Genomic DNA, 8,961 nt, shown 5'->3' with positions numbered 1-8,961 from the left:
TACAGAGCAGCGGCGTTATTACAGAGCAGCGGCGTTATTACAGCGCAGCGGCGTTATTACAGAGCAGCGGCGTTATTACAGAGCAGCGGCGTTATTACAGAGCAGCGGAGTTATTACCGAGCAGCGGCGTTATTACCGAGCAGCGGCGTTATTACAGAGCAGCGGCGTTATTACAGAGCAGCGGCGTTATTACAGAGCAGCGGCGTTATTACAGAGCAGCGGCGTTATTACCGAGCAGCGGCGTTATTACCGAGCAGCGGAGTTATTACAGAGCAGCGGCGTTATTACCGAGCAGCGGCGTTATTACCGAGCAGCGGCGTTATTACAGAGCAGCGGCGTTATTACAGAGCAGCGGCGTTATTACCGCGCAGCGGCGTTATTACCGCGCAGCGACGTTATTATCGCGCAGCGGCGTTATTACCGCGCAGCGGAGTACTTCTCTTACCGTGGTGTCCGGTGAAATGGAGCAGAGTCTAATGATGTATTCCAGCATCACATCCCCGCCGGGCTGCTCCAGGTAACCGTGGTGAGCCATGGCACTGATCAGCTGCACCATCGCCCGCTTCACCTGCAGAGAGAGGGGGGAGCAGTCCCACTAACACGGGGCGTGGAGAGGGGGGCAGTCCCACTAACACGGGGCGTGGAGAGAGGGGGGAGCAGTCCCACTCACACGGGGCGTGGAGAGAGGGGGGAGCAGTCCCACTCACACGGGGCGTGGAGAGGGGGGCAGTCCCACTCACACGGGGCGTGGAGAGGGCGGCAGTCCCACTCACACGGGGCGTGAAGAGGGGGGCAGTCCCACTCACACGGGGCGTGGAGAGGGGGGCAGTCCCACTCACACGGGGCGTGGAGAGGGGGGCAGTCCCACTCACACGGGGCGTGGAGAGGGGAGCAGTCCCACTCACACGGGGCGTCGCACAGAGAGAGGGGAGCAGTCCCACTCACACTGGGTGTCACACAGAGAGGAGAGCAGTCCCACTCACACTGGGCATAGAGAGGGGAGCAGTCCCACTCACACTGGGCATAGAGAGGGGTGCAGTCCCACTCACACTGGGTGTCACACAGAGAGGGGAGCAGTCCCACTCACACTGGGCATAGAGAGGGGAGCAGTCCCACTCACACTGGGTGTCACACAGAGAGAGGGGAGCAGTCCCACTCACACTGGGTGTCACACAGAGAGAGGGGAGCAGTCGCACTCACACTGGGTGTCACACAGAGAGAGGAACAGTCCCACTCACACTGGGTGTCACACAGAGAGGGGAGCAGTCCCACTCACACTGGGCGTCACACAGAGAGAGGGGAGCAGTCCCACTCACACTGGGCGTCACACAGAGAGAGGGGAGCAGTCCCACTCACACTGGGCGTCACACAGAGAGAGGGGAGCAGTCCCACTCACACTGGGCGTCACACAGAGAGAGGGGAGCAGTCCCACTCACACTGGGCGTCACACAGAGAGAGGGGAGCAGTCCCACTCACACTGGGCGTCACACAGAGAGAGGGGAGCAGTCCCACTCACACTGGGTGTCACACAGAGAGAGGGGAGCAGTCCCACTCACACTGGGTGTCACACAGAGAGAGGGGAGCAGTCCCACTCACACTGGGCGTCACACAGAGAGGAGAGCAGTCCCACTCACACTGGGCGTCACACAGAGAGAGGGGAGCAGTCCCACTCACACTGGGCGTCACACAGAGAGAGGAGCAGCCCCACTCACACTGGGTGTCACACAGAGAGAGGGGAGCAGTCCCACGCACACTGGGTGTCACACAGAGAGAGGGGAGCAGTCCCACTCACCCCGGGGCGTCACACAGAGAGAGGGGAGCAGTCCCACTCACACTGGGTGTCACACAGAGAGAGGGGAGCAGCCCCACTCACACTGGGTGTCACACAGAGAGCGGTGCAGTCCCACTCACACTGGGTGTCACACAGAGAGAGGGGAGCAGTCCCACTCACACTGGATGTCACACAGAAAGAGGGGAGCAGTCCCACTCACACTGGGTGTCACACAGAGAGAGGGGAGCAGTCCCACTCACACTGGGTGTCACACAGAGAGAGGGGAGCAGTCCCACTCACACTGGGTGTCACACAGAGAGAGGGGAGCAGTCCCACTCACACTGGGTGTCACACAGAGAGAGGAGCAGCCCCACTCACACTGGGCGTCACACAGAGAGAGGGGAGCAGTCCCACTCACACTGGGCCTCACATAGAGAGAGGGGAGCAGTCCCACTCACACTGGGCCTCACACAGAGAGAGGGGAGCAGTCCCACTCACACTGGGCCTCACACAGAGAGAGGGGAGCAGTCCCACACACACTGGGTGTCACACAGAGAGAGGGGAGCAGTCCCACTCACCCCGGGGCGTCACACAGAGAGAGGGGAGCAGTCCCACTCACACTGGGTGTCACACAGAGAGAGGGGAGCAGTCCCACTCACACTGGGTGTCACACAGAGAGAGGAGCAGCCCCACTCACACTGGGCGTCACACAGAGAGAGGGGAGCAGTCCCACTCACACTGGGCCTCACATAGAGAGAGGGGAGCAGTCCCACTCACACTGGGCCTCACACAGAGAGAGGGGAGCAGTCCCACTCACACTGGGCCTCACACAGAGAGAGGGGAGCAGTCCCACACACACTGGGTGTCACACAGAGAGAGGGGAGCAGTCCCACTCACCCCGGGGCGTCACACAGAGAGAGGGGAGCAGTCCCACTCACACTGGGTGTCACACAGAGAGAGGGGAGCAGCCCCACTCACACTGGGTGTCACACAGAGAGCGGTGCAGTCCCACTCACACTGGGTGTCACACAGAGAGAGGGGAGCAGTCCCACTCACACTGGGTGTCACACAGAAAGAGGGGAGCAGTCCCACTCACACTGGGTGTCACACAGAGAGAGGGGAGCAGTCCCACTCACACTGGGTGTCACACAGAGAGAGGGGAGCAGTCCCACTCACACTGGGTGTCACACAGAGAGAGGGGAGCAGTCCCACTCACACTGGGTGTCACACAGAGAGAGGAGCAGCCCCACTCACACTGGGCGTCACACAGAGAGAGGGGAGCAGTCCCACTCACACTGGGCCTCACACAGAGAGAGGGGAGCAGTCCCACTCACACTGGGCGTCACACAGAGAGGAGAGCAGTCCCACTCACACTGGGCGTCACACAGAGAGAGGGGAGCAGTCCCACTCACACTGGGCGTCACACAGAGAGAGGAGCAGCCCCACTCACACTGGGTGTCACACAGAGAGAGGGGAGCAGTCCCACGCACACTGGGTGTCACACAGAGAGAGGGGAGCAGTCCCACTCACCCCGGGGCGTCACACAGAGAGAGGGGAGCAGTCCCACTCACACTGGGTGTCACACAGAGAGAGGGGAGCAGCCCCACTCACACTGGGTGTCACACAGAGAGCGGTGCAGTCCCACTCACACTGGGTGTCACACAGAGAGAGGGGAGCAGTCCCACTCACACTGGGTGTCACACAGAAAGAGGGGAGCAGTCCCACTCACACTGGGTGTCACACAGAGAGAGGGGAGCAGTCCCACTCACACTGGGTGTCACACAGAGAGAGGGGAGCAGTCCCACTCACACTGGGTGTCACACAGAGAGAGGGGAGCAGTCCCACTCACACTGGGTGTCACACAGAGAGAGGAGCAGCCCCACTCACACTGGGCGTCACACAGAGAGGGGAGCAGTCCCACTCACACTGGGCCTCACATAGAGAGAGGGGAGCAGTCCCACTCACACTGGGCCTCACACAGAGAGAGGGGAGCAGTCCCACTCACACTGGGCCTCACACAGAGAGAGGGGAGCAGTCCCACGCACACTGGGTGTCACACAGAGAGAGGGGAGCAGTCCCACTCACCCCGGGTGTCACACAGAGAGAGGGGAGCAGTCCCACTCACCCCGGGGCGTCACACAGAGAGAGGGGAGCAGTCCCACTCACACTGGGTGTCACACAGAGAGAGGGGAGCAGCCCCACTCACACTGGGTGTCACACAGAGAGCGGTGCAGTCCCACTCACACTGGGTGTCACACAGAGAGAGGGGAGCAGTCCCACTCACACTGGGTGTCACACAGAAAGAGGGGAGCAGTCCCACTCACACTGGGTGTCACACAGAGAGAGGGGAGCAGTCCCACTCACACTGGGTGTCACACAGAGAGAGGGGAGCAGTCCCACTCACACTGGGTGTCACACAGAGAGAGGAGCAGCCCCACTCACACTGGGCGTCACACAGAGAGAGGGGAGCAGTCCCACTCACACTGGGCCTCACATAGAGAGAGGGGAGCAGTCCCACTCACACTGGGCCTCACACAGAGAGAGGGGAGCAGTCCCACTCACACTGGGCCTCACACAGAGAGAGGGGAGCAGTCCCACTCACACTGGGCGTCACACAGAGAGAGGGGAGCAGTCCCACTCACACTGGGGGTCACACAGAGACAGGGGAGCAGTCGCACTCACACTGGGTGTCACACAGAGACAGGGGAGCAGTCGCACTCACACTGGGGGTCACACAGAGAGAGGGGAGCAGTCCCACTCACACTGGGGGTCACACAGTGAGGGGAGCAGTCCCACTCACACTGGGGGTCACACAGTGAGGGGAGCAGTCCCACTCACACTGGGTGTCATACAGAGAGAGGGGAGCAGTCCCACTCACACTGGGCGTCACACAGAGAGAGGGGAGCAATCCCACTCACACTGGGGGTCACACAGTGAGGGGAGCAGTCCCACTCACACTGGGCCTCACACAGAGAGAGGGGAGCAGTCCCACTCACACTGGGCGTCACACAGAGAGAGGGGAGCAGTCCCACTCACACTGGGGGTCACACAGAGAGAGGGGAGCAGTCCCACTCACACTGGGTGTCACACAGAGAGAGGGGAGCAGTCCCACTCACACTGGGGGTCACACAGTGAGGGGAGCAGTCCCACTCACACTGGGTGTCACACAGAGAGAGGGGAGCAGTCCCACTCACACTGGGGGTCACACAGAGAGAGGGGAGCAGTCCCACTCACACTGGGGATCACACAGAGAGGGGAGCAGTCCCACTCACACTGGGGGTCACACAGTGAGGGGAGCAGTCCCACTCACCCCGGGGGTGTCACACAGAGACAGGGGAGCAGTCGCACTCACTCCGGGCGTGCGAGGTGTGTCAGAGAGAGATAGTTACCCTGTTACTGCCGTCCTGCAGCGCCTGTCTCACAGCGGCGACAATCACCGACTTCTTGGCTTCCATGTAGGAGGCTGGAAGGTAAGACAGGCACCCCGATATCACCAAGCAGGCCGCCCGGGGGACCCCGAAATTACCAAGCAGGCCGCCCGGGGGGGGGACCCCGATATCACCAAGCAGGCCGCCCGGGGGACCCCGATATCACCAAGCAGGCCGCCGGGGGGGGGGGGGAGGAGGGGCGATATTACCAGACAGGCCCCCGATATTACCAGGCAGGCCGCCCGGGGGGGGGGGGGGCCGATATTACCAGGTAGGCCGCCCGGGGGGGACCCTGAAATTACCAGGCAGGCCACCCAGGGATGGGGGACCCCGATATTACCAGGCAGGCCGCCCGGGGGGGGGGAGAACCCCGATATTACCAGGCAGGTCGCTCGGGGGGGGGGGAGAACCCCGATATTACCAGGCAGGCCGCCCGGGTGGGGGAGAACCCCGATTTTACCAGGCAGGTCGCCCGGGAGGGGGAGAACCCCGATATTACAAGGCAGGCACACTTACCTGCAGAGTTGATGATCTGTTTCACGATGATCAGAGTCCCCACGCGAACCTTGGAGTTACTCGTCTCCAGTTTGGGCAGCAGGAAGGAGAGCAGGAGATCCGGGAACGTAGAGGCTGCACGGGGGGGGAGGGGAGAGAGGGGAGCAGGTTATCAGGGAACGTAGAGGCAGCACGGGGGGGGGGGGAGAGAGGGGAGCAGGTTATCAGGGAACGTAGAGGCTGCACGGGGGGGGGGGGAGAGAGGGGAGCAGGTTATCCGGGAACGTAGAGGCTGCACGGGGAGGGGGGGGGGAAGAGAGGAGAGCAGGTTATCAGGGAACGTAGAGGCTGCACGGGGGGGGGGGGAGAGAGGGGAGCAGGTTATCAGGGAACGTAGAGGCTGCTCGGGGGGGGAGAGGGGAGCAGGTTATCCGGGAACGTAGAGGCTGCACGGGGGGGGGGGAGAGAGGAGAGCAGGTTATCAGGGAACGTAGAGGCTGCAAGGTGGGGGGGGGAGAGAGGGGAGCAGGTTATCAGGGAACGTAGAGGCTGCACGGGGGGGGGGGAGGGGGAGAGAGGGGAGCAGGTTATCAGGGAACGTAGAGGCTGCACGGGGGGAGGGAGAGAGGGGAGCAGGTTATCAGGGAACGTAGAGGCTGCACGGGGGGGGGAGAGAGGAAAGCAGGTTATCAGGGAACGTAGAGGCTGTACGGGGGGGAGAGGGGAGCAGGTTATCAGGGAACGTAGAGGCTGCACGGGGGGGGGGAGAGAGGGGAGCAGGTTATCAGGGAACGTAGAGGCTGCACGGGGGGGGGGGGGAGAGAGGGGAGCAGGTTATCCGGGAACGTAGAGGCTGCATGGGGGGGGGGGAGAGGGGAGCAGGTTATCAGGGAACGTAGAGGCTGCACGGGGGGGGGGGAGAGAGGGGAGCAGGTTATCCGGGAACGTAGAGGCTGCATGGGGGGGGGGGGGAGCAGGTTATCAGGGAACGTAGAGGCTGCACGGGGGGGGGGGGGAGCAGGTTATCAGGGAACGTAGAGGCTGCACGGGGGGGGAGCAGGTTATCAGGGAACGTAGAGGCTGCACGGGGGGGGGGGAGAGAGGGGAGCAGGAAATCAGGGAACGTAGAGGCTGCATGGGGGGGGGGAGAGGGGAGCAGGTTATCAGGGAACGTAGAGGCTGCACGGGGGGGAGAGAGGGGAGCAGGTTATCAGGGAACGTAGAGGCTGCACGGGGGGGGGAGAGAGAGGGGAGCAGGTTATCAGGGAACGTAGAGGCTGCACGGGGGGGGGAGAGAGGAAAGGAGGTTATCAGGGAACGTAGAGGCTGCACGGGGGGGAGAGAGGGGAGCAGGTTATCAGGGAACGTAGAGGCTGCACGGGGGGAGGGAGAGAGGGGAGCAGGTTATCAGGGAACGTAGAGGCTGCACGGGGGGGGAGAGAGGGGAGCAGGTTATCCGGGAACGTAGAGGCTGCACGGGGGGTGGGGAGAGAGGGGAGCAGGTTATCCGGGAACGTAGAGGCTGCACGGGGGGGGGGGGAGAGAGGGGAGCAGGTTATGCGGGAACGTAGAGGCTGCACGGGGGGGGGGGAGAGAGGGGAGCAGGTTATCCGGGAACGTAGAGGCTGCATGGGGGGGGGGGGGGAGCAGGTTATCAGGGAACGTAGAGGCTGCACGGGGGGGGGGGGGGGAGCAGGTTATCAGGGAACGTAGAGGCTGCACGGGGGGGGGGGAGAGAGGGGAGCAGGTTATCAGGGAACGTAGAGGCTGCATGGGGGGGGGGAGAGGGGAGCAGGTTATCAGGGAACGTAGAGGCTGCACGGGGGGGGAGAGGGGAGCAGGTTATCAGGGAACGTAGAGGCTGCACGGGGGGGAGAGAGGGGAGCAGGTTATCAGGGAACGTAGAGGCTGCACGGGGGGGGGGGAGAGAGAGGGGAGCAGGTTATCAGGGAACGTAGAGGCTGCACGGGGGGGGGGGAGAGGGGAGCAGGTTATCAGGGAACGTAGAGGCTGCATGGGGGGGGGGGGGCGGGAGAGAGGGGAGCAGGTTATTAGGGAACGTAGAGGCTGCACGGGGGGGGGGGAGAGGGGAGCAGGTTATCAGGGAACGTAGAGGCTGCATGGGGGGGGCGGGAGAGAGGGGAGCAGGTTATCAGGGAATGTAGAGGCTGCACGGGGGGGGTGAGGGAGAGAGGGGAGCAGGTTATCAGGGAACGTAGAGGCTGCACGGGGGGGGGAGAGAGGGGAGCAGGTTATCAGGGAACGTAGAGGCTGCACGGGGGGGGGAGGGAGAGAGGAGAGAAGGTTATCAGGGAACGTAGAGGCTGCACGGGGGGGGGGGAGAGGGGAGCAGGTTATCAGGGAACGTAGAGGCTGCACGGGGGGGGGGGGAGAGAGGGGAGCAGGTTATCCGGGAACGTAGAGGCTGCACGGGGGGGGGAGAGAGGGGAGCAGGTTATCAGGGAACGTAGAGGCTGCACGGGGGGGGGGAGAGAGAGGGGAGCAGGTTATCAGGGAACGTAGAGGCTGCACGGGGGGGGGGGGGGGAGAGGGGAGCAGGTTATCAGGGAACGTAGAGGCTGCATGGGGGGGGGGGCGGGAGAGAGGGGAGCAGGTTATCAGGGAACGTAGAGGCTGCACGGGGGGGGGGAGAGGGGAGCAGGTTATCAGGGAACGTAGAGGCTGCACGGGGGGGGGAAGAGAGAGGGGAGCAGGTTATCAGGGAACGTAGAGGCTGCATGGGGGGGGGCGGGAGAGAGGGGAGCAGGTTATCAGGGAATGTAGAGGCTGCACGAGGGGGGGGGGAGAGGGGAGCAGGTTATCAGGGAACGTAGAGGCTGCACGGGGGGGGTGAGGGAGAGAGGGGAGCAGGTTATCAGGGAACGTAGAGGCTGCACGGGGGGGGGAGAGAGGGGAGCAGGTTATCAGGGAACGTAGAGGCTGTACGGGGGGGGGGGGGGGAGGGAGAGAGGAGAGAAGGTAATCAGGGAACGTAGAGGCTGCACGGGGGGGGGGGAGAGGGGAGCAGGTTATCAGGGAACGTAGAGGCTGCACGGGGGGGGGGGGGGAGAGAGGGGAGCAGGTTATCCAAAAACGTAGAGGCTGCAAGGGGGGGGGAGAGAGGGGAGCAGGTTATCAGGGAACGTAGAGGCTGCATGGGGGGGGGGGACAGAGGGGAGCAGGTTATCAGGGAATGTAGAAGCTGCACGGGGGGGGGAGAGGGGAGCAGGTTATCAGGGAACGTAGAGGCTGCACGGGGGGGGAGAG

General features: G+C 63.2%; 1 long non-coding RNA gene across 1 annotated transcript; it reads right to left on the bottom strand.

Annotated features, from left to right (window-relative positions):
- Positions 1-442: 442 nt before the first annotated feature.
- On the bottom strand, positions 443-5,830 carry LOC142477473 (uncharacterized). The gene is made up of 3 exons (XR_012792410.1): positions 5,716-5,830; positions 5,161-5,234; positions 443-568 (listed from the first exon to the last, which is right to left on the bottom strand). It is a non-coding gene; the product is annotated as an uncharacterized LOC142477473 (long non-coding RNA).
- Between the last annotated feature and the right edge of the window lie 3,131 nt (positions 5,831-8,961).

Source organism: Ascaphus truei, unplaced genomic scaffold (assembly GCF_040206685.1).
Source record: "Ascaphus truei isolate aAscTru1 unplaced genomic scaffold, aAscTru1.hap1 HAP1_SCAFFOLD_2132, whole genome shotgun sequence".
Classification (NCBI taxonomy): Eukaryota; Metazoa; Chordata; class Amphibia; order Anura; family Ascaphidae; genus Ascaphus; species Ascaphus truei.
Note: the sequence above shows the minus strand (reverse complement) of the source record. Positions and strands in the feature narration are given on the sequence as shown.